The 18092-nt window shown below is 40.7% G+C and overlaps 1 protein-coding gene and 1 long non-coding RNA gene across 2 annotated transcripts in view; one reads left to right on the plus strand and one right to left on the minus strand.

Moving 5' to 3' along the window:
- Positions 1 to 1887, minus strand: part of zfhx4 (zinc finger homeobox 4) — a 93678-nt gene extending 91791 nt beyond the window's left edge. The window contains exon 1 of the mRNA XM_044105500.1: positions 1803 to 1887. The gene's annotated coding sequence lies outside the window, so the exon portion shown is untranslated. The remainder of the gene's footprint in view (positions 1 to 1802) is intronic.
- A 5659-nt stretch (positions 1888 to 7546) lies between these two features.
- LOC122824260 overlaps positions 7547 to 18092 on the plus strand; it is a 32444-nt gene continuing 21898 nt past the window's right edge. Inside the window, exon 1 of the long non-coding RNA XR_006369471.1 lies at positions 7547 to 7748. This is a non-coding gene — a long non-coding RNA (uncharacterized LOC122824260). The remainder of the gene's footprint in view (positions 7749 to 18092) is intronic.

An 18092-nucleotide genomic window follows, 5' to 3' on the forward strand; every position in this document is an offset into this window, starting at 1 on the left:
CTGCAGGAAAAGGACCTATTTATCATTTGCGACTTTGCAACACCTAAATGGAGGACTTTACATAAAACGGCGTGATTTTTTTTTCTCCCTCTGCTTTTCTACGTTTCTGAGAGGATGTGCTTATTTCCTACTTTATAGTGATTAACTTGGTCCGCACGGTCCACATATTTTGCGGAGATGCGTTTGCTACTTTTGCTTGTTTTCTCCTAGAAAATGAGAAAGTCCAAAGTGGATTTAGACGGCTGATACAGGCTAGCGCTTATCTTAACATCTTGCGTTTTGTTTTTTTTCTAAATCTTATCGTCACATCCCTCCCTCTCTCCCGGCAGACGATGCTCTTTCTCCGGACGCAGCTTGACAATAGGGCGCGTTAACTAATATTTTTTGCCCCATTTCCATATCAGTACGATCCTCAATTAATTATAGATTTTATCAGTAAACTCCTGCATCTGTGTGAGAGAGTGTGGGTGGGAGTGTGTGTTTGTGTGTAAAAGAGAGAGAGAGAAAGAGAGAGAGAAAGGGAGAAAGAGAGAGAGAGGCAGAGAGAACATGTGTGAGCGCCAGTGTGCTGTGTAAGAAAGATAAAACAATGTCTTCTTAGAAATATTATTTTAAATCAGCAGTAATTAAAACTAAACATCACAGTAAATGTGTAATTGCTAAAAAAAAAAAAAGAAAAAAAAGAAAACCCTAAAAGGAAATGTGCTTTTGTCAGTTTTGTAAACTGCTTTTTAAAAGGTAGCCCTGAACACCTTCAGTGATCTTCTGTCACATCAGGAGATCAATACCTTTGAATCGTCCGGAGACATTACCATATTGGTTTGACACACTGGGAGATGCCTCGGGATGGAACTATTGTCAATCCACCAATATGTTCTCTGAGATCAGACTAGAAAACTCCATTGATGCTCAGGCTGATTTTAAATCATAAAAGTAATCATGCTGTCATTTTCATTCTGCCCCCTACAAACACCTGGAGATCTTTTCTTCTTCTTTTTTTTCCCCCCTCCGAAATCAAAGTCAGGTTTCCACCTTCTTTTAGTCCTGTGCGTCGGCGCCCTCATGGGGTTGCAGAGCTGACCCCTCTGCTTCACCCAAAAAAAAAAAAAAAAAAAAAAAAAACACACTCAAAAACACCAGATCTGACCAGCAGCCTGCCCCACAGATCCTCCAGGAAGAGCACATGCAAAAGGAAGCGTCAAATTATAAAGGCCCATAAAGCACACAAGAAGTTATGTGCAACTCTTTCAACGTCTGACACGCACCAGGCACACCAAAAAGCACAACAATACAGTTTTCCCTCAACACTGTCCTTAAAGTCAAATTAATAAACTGGCAGCATTGTCCTAAATCAAAGACAAAATGTATAATTTTCAAAGCACGCTCTTTCAAAACAATTTCATTCAAAAGGAATAATAATAATAACAATAAAATAACCGATAAAAATTACCGAACGTGGACTTCATTTCTATTGACGGGACACTCCAGAGATAAGTGACTTTCAACCTTTGACTTTTCAGCAATGAAACTCGAAAAAGTGAGAAAAACCATGAAAACAAATGAAGCTCAAACATAAAGTGTCTCCTTATTTTCAAAGTGAATCTTAAAGCCACCCAGCAGCGGTGCGCCCCCAAAAAATAAAAAATAAAGAAAAAAGACAAAAGAAACGTTCACATAAAAAGAGAGAGAGAGAGAGAAAAAAAAACTTCCAAAATGTACCTCTTCTTACCTCTTTTTTTAAATTCCCCCAGAAAAGCATAAAGTGGAAAAAAAGCAATATAAAACTGTAGAGTCTTTGGTACCTTTGGTATAAAGCATTCCGTTTTCCTTCTTTTTTCCTGTCTTTCTCTTGCTCAGTAGCGATCCGATAATAGCATATGGAAAGTGTTTTCAAAATGCCCAGATTTGGCACATTGTCATTGAAAAGAGAGGAGCGCAGTGATGCGGTGCTACAACAGGGGAAATGAGTTGCGGATTGGACGCAGCCCGCCTCGGTGCGGACTTATCCCACTTTAATTTAATATTCCGCAATCACACACACTAGTGATGGCATATAATTCAAGGAGAAATTCAGAGGGAAGGAAATGCTTTTGTGTGTCTGTGCGCGCGCGCGCGTGTTTTTTTTTTTTTTTTTACACCACTTTATTTGATTAAGGAGAAAGGCAGCACAATATTGTCTTTTTTCTCTGTTTCCCCTTTCTTCTTTTTCACTCCCCTCCCCTCCCGAGTCACATCTTAGATTCTCTTCATAAACGAAACAATAGATATTTATTTGTTTGTATTCAGGTCATTTATTTAGAAATCAACAACCCCCCCTGACTCTCTCTCTCTCTTTCTGCTTGTCGGTGTCACACTGGAATCATCCCCTAACATAAAATCGAGATCCATAAACGCTTGTTTGTAAAACACTGAACCCAAAATCAATGTATTGGGTCATTTCGATCGATTATATAAACGAAAATCCATACGCAACATGAGACCGGTATCAGCCCACTCTTCCGCTCCCTTTTAAAGAGAGAGAGTGAGAGAGAGGGAGACACAGGGACTGACAGAGAGAGAAAGGCAGAGGAGGGAAAAAAGGGAAAGCTTAAAAACAAATACTCTCAAAGTAGACCTTTACATCAGTCCAAGAGCAGGGTCCCTCTAACATTTTCACATCAAGGGCCCCCAAAATTAACCCATCGTAGAGGAAACGGGGTCTGATTTAATTGGATTTTGACCCCGGGATGCCCAATATGGGTTTTTTTTGTTGTTATTGATTCAAAACTGCTTTGTAAAGCTGCGGGTGCTACAAGTGAAAGCTGTGTTCAGACATATGTTCGCTAATTGGAATAATTCTGCATTAATGAAAACACGACCAAATTAAGCAATTTCTTTGCTCACTGACCCCCTCCGCCACGCATGGCTTATTCTTTTTTTTTTCTTAAGAGGTTCTTGAACCCCTTATAGGACCTGGATGTCAAAGTGCTTCCAGATGCACCGAGAGAGCGCAACCCCCTGATGACGACAATTAGAAAAATGCCCTAATCAAACGGGGCCACACGGGATTAAGTCGCATTTCAAGGGTCAAGGGGAACCCCACCTCACCCGCCTCCGCCCTCTGTGCCCATCTTCCGCCTGCGCATCGAATATCACATTTCGACATCACATAACCTGCGCGAGGAACAAATCAGCCACTTCAGGCGCTTGTAATCACGTATGCAAATTCAGTCCAGCCAAAGGCGCGGACATGACAGCCGGTGCGCACCGTCAGATGAGCTGTTGCATAAACTGTACATTAATATGCAACATGATATGGGAGGGCTGGGACGGTGGTGGCGGGGATCACGACAGGCAGAGAGGGGGGTAAAAAGGAGGTGGCAATGATGTAAAATTTACATGGGACCACAGCTGCTGGGGCTCTCGAGTGGGAGAGAAGGTGGGGTGCAGCCATAAGGAGGAGAAAAGGGGTGTGCGCATGTGTGTGTGTGTGGAGGGGTTGGGGGGTTTGGGGCTGCGGAGGGGCTCTTGAGATTAGAAGACAGAGGAAGAGGGGTGAAGGTGCGGGGAGGTGGGCCTGCTGGTGCCACTGTGCTTATTTGATAAGAGCAAACCGTGCACCCACCCCCCCACCCCACCCAAACTCTTTCCAGAGACGCAGGCGGGGGCAAAGTTGCCCGTGATACAGCTGCTGTTACCACTGTTGCCTCTGAGGAAGAGCAAGTATGGAAGGAGAAGCGGGAAGAAGGAGAAACAAGAGACGAGGAGAAGGATGACATGGCAGAGTTGGCCGCCCCACATTTCGGGTCGCTCACACGAGAGGAAATCCACACTAACCGAGCACCAACACGCGCGCGCTTCTAACACAGCGCACACTTCCCATTCAGTCTCACCTCGCCCTGCTGCCCTCCTCCCACTTGCCCCTTTGGTCCTCCGATCTTTCTCATTGTTGAACTCTATTTAATAGACACGCGTCCAGTGAATGCCTTCCATATATGGACAAAGGAATAATAAAAAAAAGACCCCTGAAACGGCCGTGTTACGATGTCCCGACACAGATCTGGTCAAGGCCCCTTATAAAGGCAAATTTTATTCATTGTTAATCAGATTCACATAAATTTATATTTTTGAAGCTGATGTTTTGCAAAATAACTTTGTCTCATTAAGAAAACTAGACGAAAAAAAAAAATCGAAATAAATAATAAACTAAAAATTCCGGAGAAATGAATGCCTTGAATAATAATAATAATAATAATAATAATAATAATAATAATAATAATAATAATAATAATAATAATAATAATAATAATAATAATAATAACAACAACAACAACAACAACAACAATCTGGAAATTAAAAGAATAGCCCATGTTCAGTTCTTAAGGCCTGCAGTTGGTGGCCTAATGAACGTGAGATCTCTGTTACCGTAAGTCTTCCTATGGCTTATTAAAGTCCTCTCTTCATGTCAACATAGTGGCCTGAACGTGTCAATTTAGTGGTTCAAGAGGTCCTTTTTAGACCTCCAGCAGCTTCCCCACGCCGCTCCCACCCCTGCTCTTTGCTCTCCTGGGGACCGTCACCCCTCCACCTTTCCAGCCCATCATCCAACGATCCGTACCCCCCGCCACCACCACCACTCCACCAAACCCCTCTCTTGCCTTGGATTTCCTCTGACACTCAGTCGGCCGTCCCAACACGGCAAATAACCCGGTCAGTACCGAGAAGTCAGCTCCATGGCAACAAATTGACATCTCGACACCTCGGGTAAAAACGCTAGAAGCCCCGTCATGTCGTTTTTTTTTTTTTTTTTTTTTTTTTTTTATTCCTTTTTATGTTTTAGTCAAGAACTTGAGTGATGCAGTTGAAACGTGGACAATAATATAGCCTTTTTTTTTTTTTTTTTTTTTACAAGAGAAATGGTTAAATTGCTATAAATTAAGAATCACAAAAAAATAAAAACAGTCAACGAAATGTATCTATGTTTAAAATACACGCCCTAAAATATGGCAAATATTAGACTGAATTTATACATGCCCATTTACTAAATTACTGACTAAATTATTTGTTTTAACACTCTTTATTTTGTGTTGCAGTCACACAAAGAGAAAATAATAATAATAAAAAAGATAGTCCCCATCGAAAACTGGCTTTCAGTTGTGAGGTTGTAGAGTCAGACCTCTGCCTGGACGCCATCGTCATTAAGAGAGCCACCCAAATCATCCTCAGGCGCATTGACCAATGGGGAAATGCTCGTGGATTATAAGGATGCGTGCCCCAAACATATCTTTAAGGCATAAAGGAAAATGTGAGATAAAGAAAGACAATAAAGATAGAAAAGGGATGCATGTCTTTTTGTTAGTATCTTTTTGCTTTGTCTTTTTTTTTTTTTTTTTATGTGAAGTACAGTCACCCTGAAAAATGCTTGTTGGCTTCATCGCTGCATTAGAAGGGTGCTTATGAGGGCTCTTCAGTCTCCCCTCTCAGTAACATCATTAAGCCGGGTGACCCGAGTTCAAGCAGCACATTTCTGTGGTCACCCAAGTGCCTGTGAGCAAAAAGCTGTTCCTCAGGCTCTCATGTGCTCTGGTGATTCTGACCTCTGACCTTACTGAGTTAGATGACAATATAACCAGTTGTCCGCACAAGGATCAAACTATTCAATTTGCTTTTAAAAGCACTATCAGCACATCAATTTACCTAACAAAAAATTCTATTTGGTAGATGAATAAGTGACATATATATATATATATATATATATATATATATATATATATATATATATATATATATATATATATATATATATATATATATATATATATGCATAGTATGTGATTTTTAATAAATCCTATTAGTAAATTATTAATTGAACCAATAAAAATGCAAATTAATTAAAAACAAAAGAATCAGCTATAAAATAAAAACAAAAAGCAGCATCATTCAACGATTTTTCAAAGACAGTATTTGAATAATTAACTGAAATATCAGGCTTTGGAAAGTTTTCAATCCCTGAACCTAAACATATCCCCAATAAAACATGAAAAGAAATTACATTATGTTGAAATTGTGCGCACGAACACACACACACCCACACCAATGCACACGCACACCCCTACACACACACACACACACCCAGCCACACAAACACAAACTCTGTTATGTTTTCAATTTGGGTTGAAATGTAGACATTTTCCCTCGGTTGCATAACTGCCATCCATATCGCTCCTCCCTTCAATTAAATGCTGCTTCTCCCAAACAAAATGTCAGAAACGTTCTATACAGGGTAGTTCAACAGTGATTTGTTCTGAAAGCTATGTGTCCTTTTTTCTGGGAGAAGTGTGTGTGTGTGTATTTGTGGCTTGACCTCAATTGTGACCGAGTTCACAAAGGGATGAAAAAAAAGGTGCCTAAAAATACATTTAATTCACAATCAGACTGAGCTGAGAATGACAAGTCCTTTTAGGATGCCCTACAGTGAGATGTGAGATTATGAAACATACACACACAGGCACACACACAGACGCACACACCATATTGTGTTAACTGTTCATGTGCATGGATGTATGACGGGGTAAAGCATAATCTGTGGTAGAATCCACCCCCCCTTCCCGCAAAAAAAACAAACAAACAAAACAAAACAAGAACAACAAAAAAAAGTTACCGCTCTAATAGAAAATATAAGTGACTGGCCTAAAATCAAATCCATACAGAACAAATGTAAAAAAAAAAATATTAACATAAAATGAAATAGATAAATAAATACTAGTATAAATCTTTAATACTCCTATGAATGTGTTGTGTAATTTTTGCACATTTTTGAGTGTAATTAAAGAAGATTGTCAATCCAAAAACGTACATGTATATTCTAGATCATGCAAATACTTGACAGGTGAGATGATGTAACTGCTTAAAAGTCCTGCAATGTTTATGCATCATTTCTATTAGAAAACCAGCACTGGGGCACTTCGCTTGAGCCCACTGACTCAGAGATTCCAAGATGGCGGCACACCTGTGATGGAGGTGGTGGATTGTCCTGATTATGTATGGAGATCACCTCAAGGCCTCTGCTAGCCATCAACAACAGGCGAACCTTTGGTTGGCGGTTCAGCGCCGGTCAAAGGCTTGTCATTTTAACACTGCCGACTGCCCCCCGTCAGTATGAAAGGATAAACCCTTCCTCTCGGTATATCCCTTTCTTTTTCTCTCCATCATGAGCACACATGCACAGACACCAACACACACACACCCCCCGACGCAGACACACGCACCCGCACTTCCTTTTTCTTCCCCTCCAATACCTTCTCTCTCTCTGTGTCTCTCACATCAGAAGCGCTGAAATGCACCCCAGGGCCAAATCGCACAGAACAACCCCTCTGAGCCAGAGAAAAAAGCTGGAATCCGTTTGCCCTGATATTTCACCAGCACCAGCCAGGAGCGAGGGGAGAGGGAAAAGACAGAGGGAGAGGAAAGGAGAGAAAGAGAAGAGTGAGAGAGAGAGAGAGAGGGTGTGTGTGTGTGTGGGGTGGGGGGGTAGAGACTGGGGCAGAGAAAAAGGGATAGATGGGAAAAACGGCAGACCAGGGCTGCATTTGGTGGGGGTGTGAGTGCCATGCTGTAGGCTGTGGGACAGTCGGGACAGTGCAAGGTGTTGCTACTGCTAGGTGTGGTTTGGTTTACTGAAAGGGAAGAGCATGCATAGTGATAATGGTGGAGGTAAAAAAAAAAAAAAAAAAAAGGGGGGAGAGATGGAAGGATTGGTCATGCGCAAGGTAAGAGTGAGGCTTTGTTTGATTGTATATCGTGGTGGTGATGGGAGGAGGGATGGGGGTAAGGTGAGGATTGGAAGGAGGGGGCTGAAGCTGTCGTCTGTGGGGTTATTATTATTGCAGGCAATCTTTCTGTGCGTGTGTATGTGTGTGTTTGTGTATGTGTCTAGTGGTGGAGAGATGACGAGATATGAGATTCAACTGTGGGGCTATTATTTTTATTTATTTTTTCCTTCGCATGTCATGTGGCAAAAATAAGAAAAAAAGTATGTGGTCATACAGGCTGAGTCATCTCTCGTGTTGTGGATATTCTCATTTGCATATTTAATGAGAAGAAAAAACAAATGAGGTTCCAGAGCTGATTGGCGTGCTTAGGCCTAATGGATTTGATCTGAGGGTTGCACTCGAAGTACAGTAGTGACATCCAGGATGCAAAACTAGGCCCTGCTGATTAACATCTCCTCCCACTATGCCAGTTGTAAGCAAGAGGAACAGAATGTCATGTAAAAACAGAATAGACAAGAAAAAAAAGGCACAGATTAGAAACCAACAACACAAAATGGAGGAAAGGATGATGTACATATATCCTTTTTCTTTTTTAAGTTTTCAACAGTTTAATGGGAGTACAGATAATGGGCCTTTCTTTCATCCTTTTTCTATTTTTTATTTTTTTTTAATCGGGCACAGGCATCAATCAGGAAGTGTCAGGCGGCCGTTGAATCTGGGCTGTGGTCCTCTTCACAGATGACTGATTAGCAAGCCAAAATCACCAGATCCATCTTCCGACGGTCACTTTTATTACAGTCATTTTTAAAGTGACAGCAACCTGCCTTGTCTCACAACACTGGCCACCGCATATATATTCTCATCTTCTCTCCCCCTCGTTCCATCCCTCACTGCATCCGTCTTCCTCTCGCGATCTGTCGCTGAGCATTTGGTCAGCTACCATCTTGTTGTTTCTCTTTCTTTTAACTACTTTTATCTGACTTTTTCTTTTTTGGCATGTCTGCAGTCCCTACACTCTCACCCTCTGTTGCCACTGCACTTCTTCCTCCCCCCTTCTACTGGGGCATGTTAAGGGAAAGCAGGGTCAGGGAGGTGTGGAGAATATGAAAAAAAAAGAAAAAGAAAAGTGAGACCCCCACCTCTTCCATTGTCTGATGGGTGTGTTCCGAATCCTTATTCTGCTTGCTCTCCAGGGTAGGCGAGAAATTCGTTTTGCACAGAGTTCGGTTCATGATGGAATAGGAAACCTCCGTTCCCAAGCACAAAATGAATGTAAATGAAACAGTTTCTGCGAGGAGTACAATAGTCACAGCTGCATTTTACATGGCTGCATTCTGAGACACAGACAGGGTGACATTAAAAGTTTGAGGCCAGGGAGTGTTAAAAATGTGCTCTTGGAGGCCAGAATGTAATAATACGTTGCGTGGAACAGCTTTCCGGGAGATAGTCTGGGAGAAAGATTTTGTTTCGGAGCTTGTCAGTCAGCTTTCTCATCTTTTCCCGGTTCAGTTTGCTTTCAAGCTGCATTCAAGCTAAATCACTGCATCAAATAATCATTGTGGAATCATTGGAAATGGCAGCTGAGTTAAGGTTTACCCAATGGTTGGAATATATACATTTGTGTGTGTGTGTGTGTGTGTGTGTGAAAGCAAGCAAGGAAGCATGTATGGGGGCAAAACGCGAAAGAGCACTCTTCTGTCTTGGCAGAAGTTATGATAATCACAGCTGACACAAGTATAAAAAAAAATAAAATAAATCAGCCGGAGTAACATGTGTCTGAGATTATATTTACAACTTTCTGAGCAAAGAGGGATCTGCAAAACACACACACACGCACGCACTCGCACCCACACAAAAAAAGTGGGTCAGGTAAAACAAGGGAATGTATTTCTGAGACAGCCTGCCATTTGCAATGTCCTCAAAAAACAACTGATTGAACAGCTTGTCGAAACATTAAGGCTCAAATATGAAAGCTTTGGAGTCGTCTTAAAAACAAAGAAGGATTATTCTATTAAACAAATGTGTCCTTTGTTTTTCTTTTTTTTTATTCCCTCCTGCCAGCTTAAACACTAAAAGCTTTTAATATTGAAAGCTAGATAAGCTATTAACCTAGTTTCTTTTTCAGTCTTTTAAACCTCATGCTTCGACTTCCTTTGTTAGATAAAAAAAAATAAAAAATGTTGAACGAAGGAATATATAAGATTTTTTTCAGGCTCTGATATGTGTTACAAGACAAACCCGGTCACATTTTACAGTGAAGCACCTGAACATCAGAGTGACTCAGACGGCTGTAAAATATGTGTCTTGCTAAACTCAATTTGGACTGAGCCTTTAGATGCATGTGTGTGTTGAAGGGACAGATAAAAAGACATATGCACACAGGAAATCATTCTAATGGCACTAGCAGCTGTGGCTTACTAAGTGAACACATATGACTGCAGATATATGAGGCCAGTCCTTCCTAAAGCTTTGGAATCAGAGTTTTTTCCAAAACATTAAAAGTAGAGTTTGCTCCCAAACTTTGTCTTCCAACCTTAAATCACGTCTCTGTTGAAAAGCATCAAAACGGAAACAAAACTTTGGCAGGAATATCTTCCTCTTCCTTCAGTCTGCTCTCACACAGACACATTGTAATCTACCTAGAGGGCAGCGGAAAACTCAGAGGTCTGAGTGAATTTGTCCCAAATATCCTATGATAAAAGATTGCCGCTGTATTTTACTCTAGAATCGTTTGATGACAAGCTGTAACTAGCGTGAAATTCCCCCATAGATTAAATGTCCTAGGAGTTGTACTCCCATCCGGAAAACACACATATCTGTGAGCCAGCACACACACACACACACGCACACGCACACACACTCCCATGCACGCAAGCTCACACACACACGCTCACATGTGCGCACACACAACTTGTAAACCTCAGTTGCCAAAATACCTCTGAGCAGAGGGAAGTCACAGAGATACAGATTCTGAGACACAGAAAGCATGGACGTACAGTAGACTCGGGCAAAGACAAAGTCGCATGCAAATGCTGTGACATGAACAGACATGCACAATGCGCTGTAGAGTCTGGACAGTATATAAATACATGCATTTCCACATAGAAAAATACAGAGTTACTCACAGGCGCTGAGACTGGAGACACACTGGGGGGCAAATCATAGCAGGAGACTTGCAGCGTGTTTGCCTGATTACCAGTCAAGCAAATAGCAGATAGAGCATGCTCACACTGCCACCTCCATCCTCCTACACAGATATGCACATACACCTGTTTCATTGTTGGTTAGTCTGTGTACTGATTATTGGAATCATAAGAACTTGTATTTTTTTCCTCCTTTTTTCAACTGTTTTCAAACCGCTTCTTTTCTTTTTTTTAAAGTTATTATTTGTGGACTTTTCTTGATAAAAGTTAGACCCATTTGGAAAACAAAGAAGGTCAGTCTAGAATTCAAAAATCCCAAATTTGTTTCTTAATATCAAGTTAATTATATAAAAAATACCCACATAAAGAAAAAAAAAAAATCAACATTGTGGGTGAGCATTACACAGAGATGTGTGTTAGTGTTCTTGCTGATTCTCAGATAGGAACTATTTTCCATTTCTTAATGTGCTGTCCAACTTTTCTGCATGTATTGATGCTCTTCATGGATGGCTTAAACTGTTTAGTGTGCGTGCCATGATGAGCAAAGGCAAAAGCAGGCTAATTTCCAATTGATACATGAGGTTGTATTGAGGTATTGAGAAAGAATGCAATAACTACAAACTCTAAATTTTAATCTTCACAAAAGCAGAAGAAAAATCCCTTTCTGTTAAGATGTGGAAATGTCTTCATATTTTTGTTGTCTTTAACCGTTGACGGAAAATATTCACCAAAAACTCGTGTCTTCACATCATGAAAACAAGGTTCTACAAAGTCTAGCTAGTAAAAAGCGATTTAAAAAAAAAACATTGACGATAATGGGATGCCAGGAAATTTTCCTACCTGTCTCGGAAAGCGTAAAAATCTTTCTTGGCATTACAGTAATCAAACCTGGGTTTTTTTGATCACCGACCAGCTTTGTGCATGTTTCCCCAAGCGCCCTGCTCCAAATGAACAATAATGTCTACATATGTGGAATTGAATCTCTATATAAATACAGCTGCTCTGTAAAAGACCCACAGGTGTGTTTTGTCAGTGTTAGGTTGTATTTTTCCCCCAAATTCTGAACATAACATGAAACACAGCTTAACCTGCAAAAAAAAAACAAAAAACTAAAACAAGGAAAAGGTATAGCACAACTGCAAGTCTACCTCAGAACGATTGGCCATCTAAACTGGCAGGTTAGACGATATCAACTGAAAGTCCCAAAGCAACTGGGACTTTCCAAGTTTGTGTCACTTGGAAACTACAAGTGACACAAACTGATTTTGGTCACACGGCAAACGTCAGGAACATGCTCTTGTCTCATGAGAGCAAAACAAAAATTTCCGGACTCAATGCAGAAACTGATGTCCCTTGGAAACATTGCACACCACTATGAACACACTTGCAAATGAAAACTTTGGCAACTGAGGACAGAGAGACAATACTTTACTTTACTCTATGTTTCCTAATTAGCACTTCATTTAAAAACAAATAAACTGTGTTTTGCTGAGCAGGCACTGATTAAATGCACAGTGTGTTCTGAAGATGCAAACATGTCCCACAAACAGACATTGCGTCAGTTTTCTAAGAATTCCTGCCAAACTTTCAGGAAAACACTTATTTCAGTCATAATTACTATTGAAAAAAGACTACCTTATTAGAAAACATGCTGATGAGACCTATATCACATTACACACATTGCACAGCGTGAACATTTTAAAACCTGTAAATATAGCGCATAAGCTAGGATTTAGTCCTGAGCATATTCAAATTGAGAAACTATGCATTCTGTACACCACAACAAATGTATTAAATGTCTGTTTTACTGTCTGCCCCTCTGAGACAATTTTATGCTCACAATATGCACAAACACCTGGTTCTCATGCAAAACCCACTGCTGTTCTCATAGAGTATGAGGAGGTCAGACAGAGGTAGACCTAAATAAAGTCTCTAACAGGCCTGATTTACAAGCCCTAGTTAAAGGTACTGATTCAGTTGTAAAAAAAAAAAAAAAAAAAAAAACTACACATGTACAACATTCTTCTTAGTGAAGAGAAAGTTCCAGTTTACAGCATATTATCTTCATATCATCCCTCAGCATCTGTTTCCCCTAGCACAGTTATTTGCCACATTTATAATGGACTTATGACCTTTCTGAAGAGCGAGGGGGGCACCAAGAAAATCCTTGAACATCTTAATTCGATTCGTTTTAAACAACAGAGGCCAATTTTGGGAGAAGAGGTGGAGGGCCGTACACATAACATTTTACAGAGAGAGTGGGTGCCAGCAAACTGTTTCCCTGCTTTTTATTTTCACTTCATACTCGTGAGTGAAAGGTTCTTTTGTTGTCTACGGACTGATTGACTTTAATGAGAAACATGCCATTGTGCCAAATGTTAGTTTAACTAACTGAACTTTGTGCCCCTTTTTTTTCTTCTTCTTGTTTTCATATTGGATTCAAAGAGGCGACACAGCCGTACACGCAAGGCAACTAAACAAAGCGGACGTGCACATGCACACCACAACCACTCGAACCTACTCAAACGAGATGCCTTAATCCCTTATTCTTTACACCCCGAACTGCGTTCGGGGCTGTAAAGAGAAATCAAAAAGCGTGACTATGACAGAAAAGCATGCAAGGCAATATTTGGGAGGAGGAAGCGATGGAAATGGAGGGACGGGAGAACAGGACAGAAGAACTAACTATGCAACAGCATTTAATGTGATACTCTCGCAGCTTTAAACATGGTTGAGTTAAAAGGCAGCATGCTTTTGAGTTTGAATGTGTGTGTGTGTGTGTGGTATCGACAAATACGGCTCTTGATCTGTGAAGAGGAGGTGATGGTGTCTTAAGAGTTGGCCGTGTACAAATTGTGTAGATTTAGCCACTGGAAACAATCACGTAGCATGTGTGTGGATGAAACTACTGAAAGCAATTGCTCAGAATAACCGGTGAGTTGGACTACCTGCTGGCATGAGCTAAGCTGTAGATCAATAAAAGTGTGCGTGCACGTCTGTATATGTGAGAGTGCTTGTCGTATATTTATTTATGTGTGTTTGTGTAGGCAGGTGGTTGTGGGTGTGTGTGTGTGTGCGTGTTGAGGCATCATACAGTTACTGGAACACTTGCTATATTTGGCTCCCTCAATGCAACATCAGATTTTATGAAAGCAATCCATCTGAATCGGTGCGATAAATTCCCATCAGCCGACAATTTCTTAAGTGAAACTAACAAGTGTTTCTAAATTCTTGACAAAATTACATCTGAGCTAGAACAGATTAGATGTTAGAAACAACATTTAGGTCAATAATACAGTTTAGACGTCACGTCGGATCAATACGCGCACAAACACACGCCAGATGCAGACCCTCACGAGGACTCGCACACACAGATTCAGTTGCCATGGCGGCCGTATGCTTTTTGCATGTTTCTGTCACACACCGACGATGTGTGTGGTGTGTGTGTCATGCTGAAGGGCATCGTGACCTAAACTTCCAGCAGCTTTCCTCGAGGGTGACACTTCCATTACACTCCAACAACATGGACAGGCGGGGTCCAAACCCTGCACAGACTTAGACACCATCTGACACCCTTTCTGCCGCTCATCTGCATACTACCACTGTTGCTACATCACCAAGCATTCTTTCCTAAAGGATCTTGACATATGTTTGTATTTAAATTGCATTATTTTAGCAAGTGTCACAGGTGAAATGTTCATGAAACATGCAGAAGGTCCTGGAAACTGTCAACCTGCTGGCCCTTGCTTTATGCTGGTTGCTGCCAAGCATAGCCGGCGGCAAATAAAATGCACAGTCATGTGATAGTATGGAATATATTATTGAGGATTAGGCTGTGATAAAATAAGACAGCTGAGTGACTGGTGCTGGAGAAGCCTTGCTGCATAAGGTCAAGCTCTGGTCCATCTGTAGTGGTGAGTAAAATCTGATATCTTCTTGGTCTTATTACCGGAAATGTCAGAATGGATCAAGTTGTAGCAAAGGGGGAGAGGCTGGGCCAAAAATTTCATATAGAGAAGTGACTTACAACTATAAATGAATTAAAGTTAATTCCTATGAAGAGTAACAGAAAAGAAAAGTTGAGTCCCCATGGCTTGTAAAAGTACAAACAGCACTTCAACTTTTCCATATTTTTCAACATTGCAATCATAATTTTAAACAAGTTATTTTTATGTGACTGACCAATACAAGGTAAAACATACTTGTAAAGTGGAGGGAAATAATCTCATTTTCAAGAGTTATTACAAAAAAAACTCTAAAAAGTGTGGCCTGCATGTATATTCGACATACATGAGTTATTACTTTGTAAAACCACCTTTCACTGCAATGTCAGCTTCAAGACTTCATAGGTTTACAGTATGTCTCTACCAGCTTTGTGTACATGAAGACTATATTGTTTTGCATATTTTTATTTGCAAATCAAATCGGATAGACACATTCAGAACAGAGCAACTGAACTCAAATCTTGCCACTGATTCTTAATAGGATTTAGATCTGGACTTTAGACCAGATTTTCTATCATTCCCTTGCAACTCCAGCAGTATGTCTAGGGCTGCTGTCCTGCTCTATATCTTGGGTAAACTGCAGCACCTATCAGTTTCTTTTTTTCTTCTGGGATTTCCCTGTGTTTGGCTTCATTGATCTTCATGTTAACCTAGACCAGTCTCCATTTGACAGCTGATTAAACACATCCCCAGAGCATCATGCAGCCATCTCCCTGTTTCACCAAGGAGATGGTGTGTTCTGGGTGATGTGCAGTGTTAGTTTTGCGCCCCATACAGCATGTGTCTGCTGATCACAGCGCACTATTCCTTATTTTCTGAGATCACTACATGTCATCTGGAAAACTAAAGTGAGGCCTCCTATGGCTGCCTTTCAATAATTGTGTTTTGTTTTTTTCTTACCAGAAGGGTCAATTTGTGAATTGCACAGCTAATAAAGAAAACAAAATGAATTTAATATATTTGTCAATTCTGAAAAATGTCTAAAATGTCTGAAATGGCATGACTTAAAGTATGGGCTGTTGCAGGACAGACAACAAAAGGGTGAAAAAATTTGTTTTTAAAAATGCTGAAAAAAAGTAGATGAAGTTAGGCTTTTGTTCCAGTTCCTTTCGAAGACACAAAGTGTATTAAAATCAGACAGTGATTAATGTTGATTCCTTAAGCAAAGGTACATAAATCTATTTCCTTCAAAGGATAGCATTATCTAAAGAGACACTTTATAATCATCCTGCATTGGTCTGTCGACAGCAACACCCTGGGGGTAATCGTGTGCAGCATTGCAAAAACACAAAAGTACTAAAAATAGTGTAATAATAGTGTAGTTAATAAAACATTTTTATTGATAAACAGTTTGGTGGAAATAAAGAAAGCAATATGACACCATCCGCTCTGTGTTCAGAGAGGTTCTGACGAGCGGCTTCATGACTTTGCACTGTCAAAGATTGCTGCGTAAAAAAAAAAAAAAAAAACAACTCAAAAGTGGACTGGCTTGTTTTTAGTCACAGCAATAAAATAACTTGAGCATGCCCTGCCCGATTAGTTGTTAGCATCCCGGTGAGAGTGTTTCCATGCAAAGCAGCAGAGAAAAACTGCCATGTATTGGGCCTGACACTGAACATAATCACAGCCTGCAAACAAGGGCAGAGAGATTTGAAACTCTTTTTGATGCCTGCTGCAGCTCGGAGTCAGTAATGAGGATGTTGATTTTGTTCTGATTATAGAATTCCTGGTCTGTTTGTTGCTATATCTCGGCTGTGTCCATCCCTCCTGCTGAGGTACATGGACACCAACTGCCTGCATGCGAATTAAAATTAGTCACTATCCAATTAGTCACTCTACTCACACTTGGAGCTGAAAAATGGTCCCTACAATAAGCGATCAAACTCAGACGTTTGATAATGGGACCTTTGATAATAGGACCTCCGCCTAAGATAACTCGAGGTGGTGGCTTGGTAATAAAGACAACAATGGACACTACGCTGAGCCAATAGCCGTGTAAAAATAATCAAGCATTCATTTACATTTGATGCTATTTGATGTAAATACCTGGGAAACAGTGCACAGCTTGAATGTGTATTTGTTTTGACATTTAATCCACAATTCCCTGTCATCCCCACTTGGAGAGAAATCGCATGTGATGTGTAGCCAGCTTCGCATGATCACTCTCTTCCCTCTCCCCTCATTTCCATGTACAAACTCAAAGGAAGTGTCTCTGGTCTCTCTTACATACTGCAAATTTCAAGATGCACTCAAAAAAGCAGCAGAAACAACTTGTACGTCTTCAAACCCTCTTAGCAAAAATGCTAAAATCTGAGCACTCCCATTATACATAATTTAAGGGAATCTATATTCATCGAAGTGCGGGGCGTGTTGTGCTCAATGGAGTAAAACGCCCCTGTGTGGCTAATGGAATGGCCTGAGTTCTGTGATTGAGTGAAATGTGCTGGAAAGATTGGGAGGAATTTTAGTGCAGATAAATAAAAAGGAGATTCTGCCTTTTACTGGGCGTCAGCATTAATGCAGCATCTCCCCAGGTGATCAACACATTCAAATGGAGAGTTGGCGAGATGGAGAGAGGAAGTGATGGGGGAGACAAAGACAGGAAGAATGGGGAAGGAAGATTAGAAAGTACAGAGAGAATGAAAGTGAGAGGACACTTTAAGAAATGGCCTGCTTCAATCGACTCCACATGCACAACGGCTATAGTATAGCATCTCATATATCATCATGATGTTACCATTGGAGGGTTCAAAGAAAGGAAAAAAAAGAGAGGGAGAATGGGTCTTTGGAAATTCAAAGTCAAAAAATAACCAAGGGACATTATGAGGCCTTAGCAGATGACTGGAAAAGGCCTGGACTGTCATGTGTATTTCTACTTCCCCCCTCTTTTTACCATCTATAATTTGACATCAAATGTGAGCAAGCAGCTCTTTCTTTTCACCTCCCACTTTCAACATCCATTATGTTTGGAAAGATGCAAAGTGAATATTTCAGTTGGACTGCAATGGTCAGTTAGCAGTGCTTTGATCCCCACTCTGCTCTTTGAGGGGCTCCATTGTTCCTGATTTGCTGCCTTGATTTGCCTGCCTGAGGATAATGGCAAGGAGTCATAGCCCGTCCTGCTTCCACGCATCATTATCATGGGTTTGATATTTGGCATTCTGGGACTTTTATGTATATCCCAAAGAAGCTCC

The sequence above is a fragment of the Gambusia affinis genome, linkage group LG21 (assembly GCF_019740435.1).
Source record: "Gambusia affinis linkage group LG21, SWU_Gaff_1.0, whole genome shotgun sequence".
NCBI lineage: Eukaryota > Metazoa > Chordata > Actinopteri > Cyprinodontiformes > Poeciliidae > Gambusia > Gambusia affinis.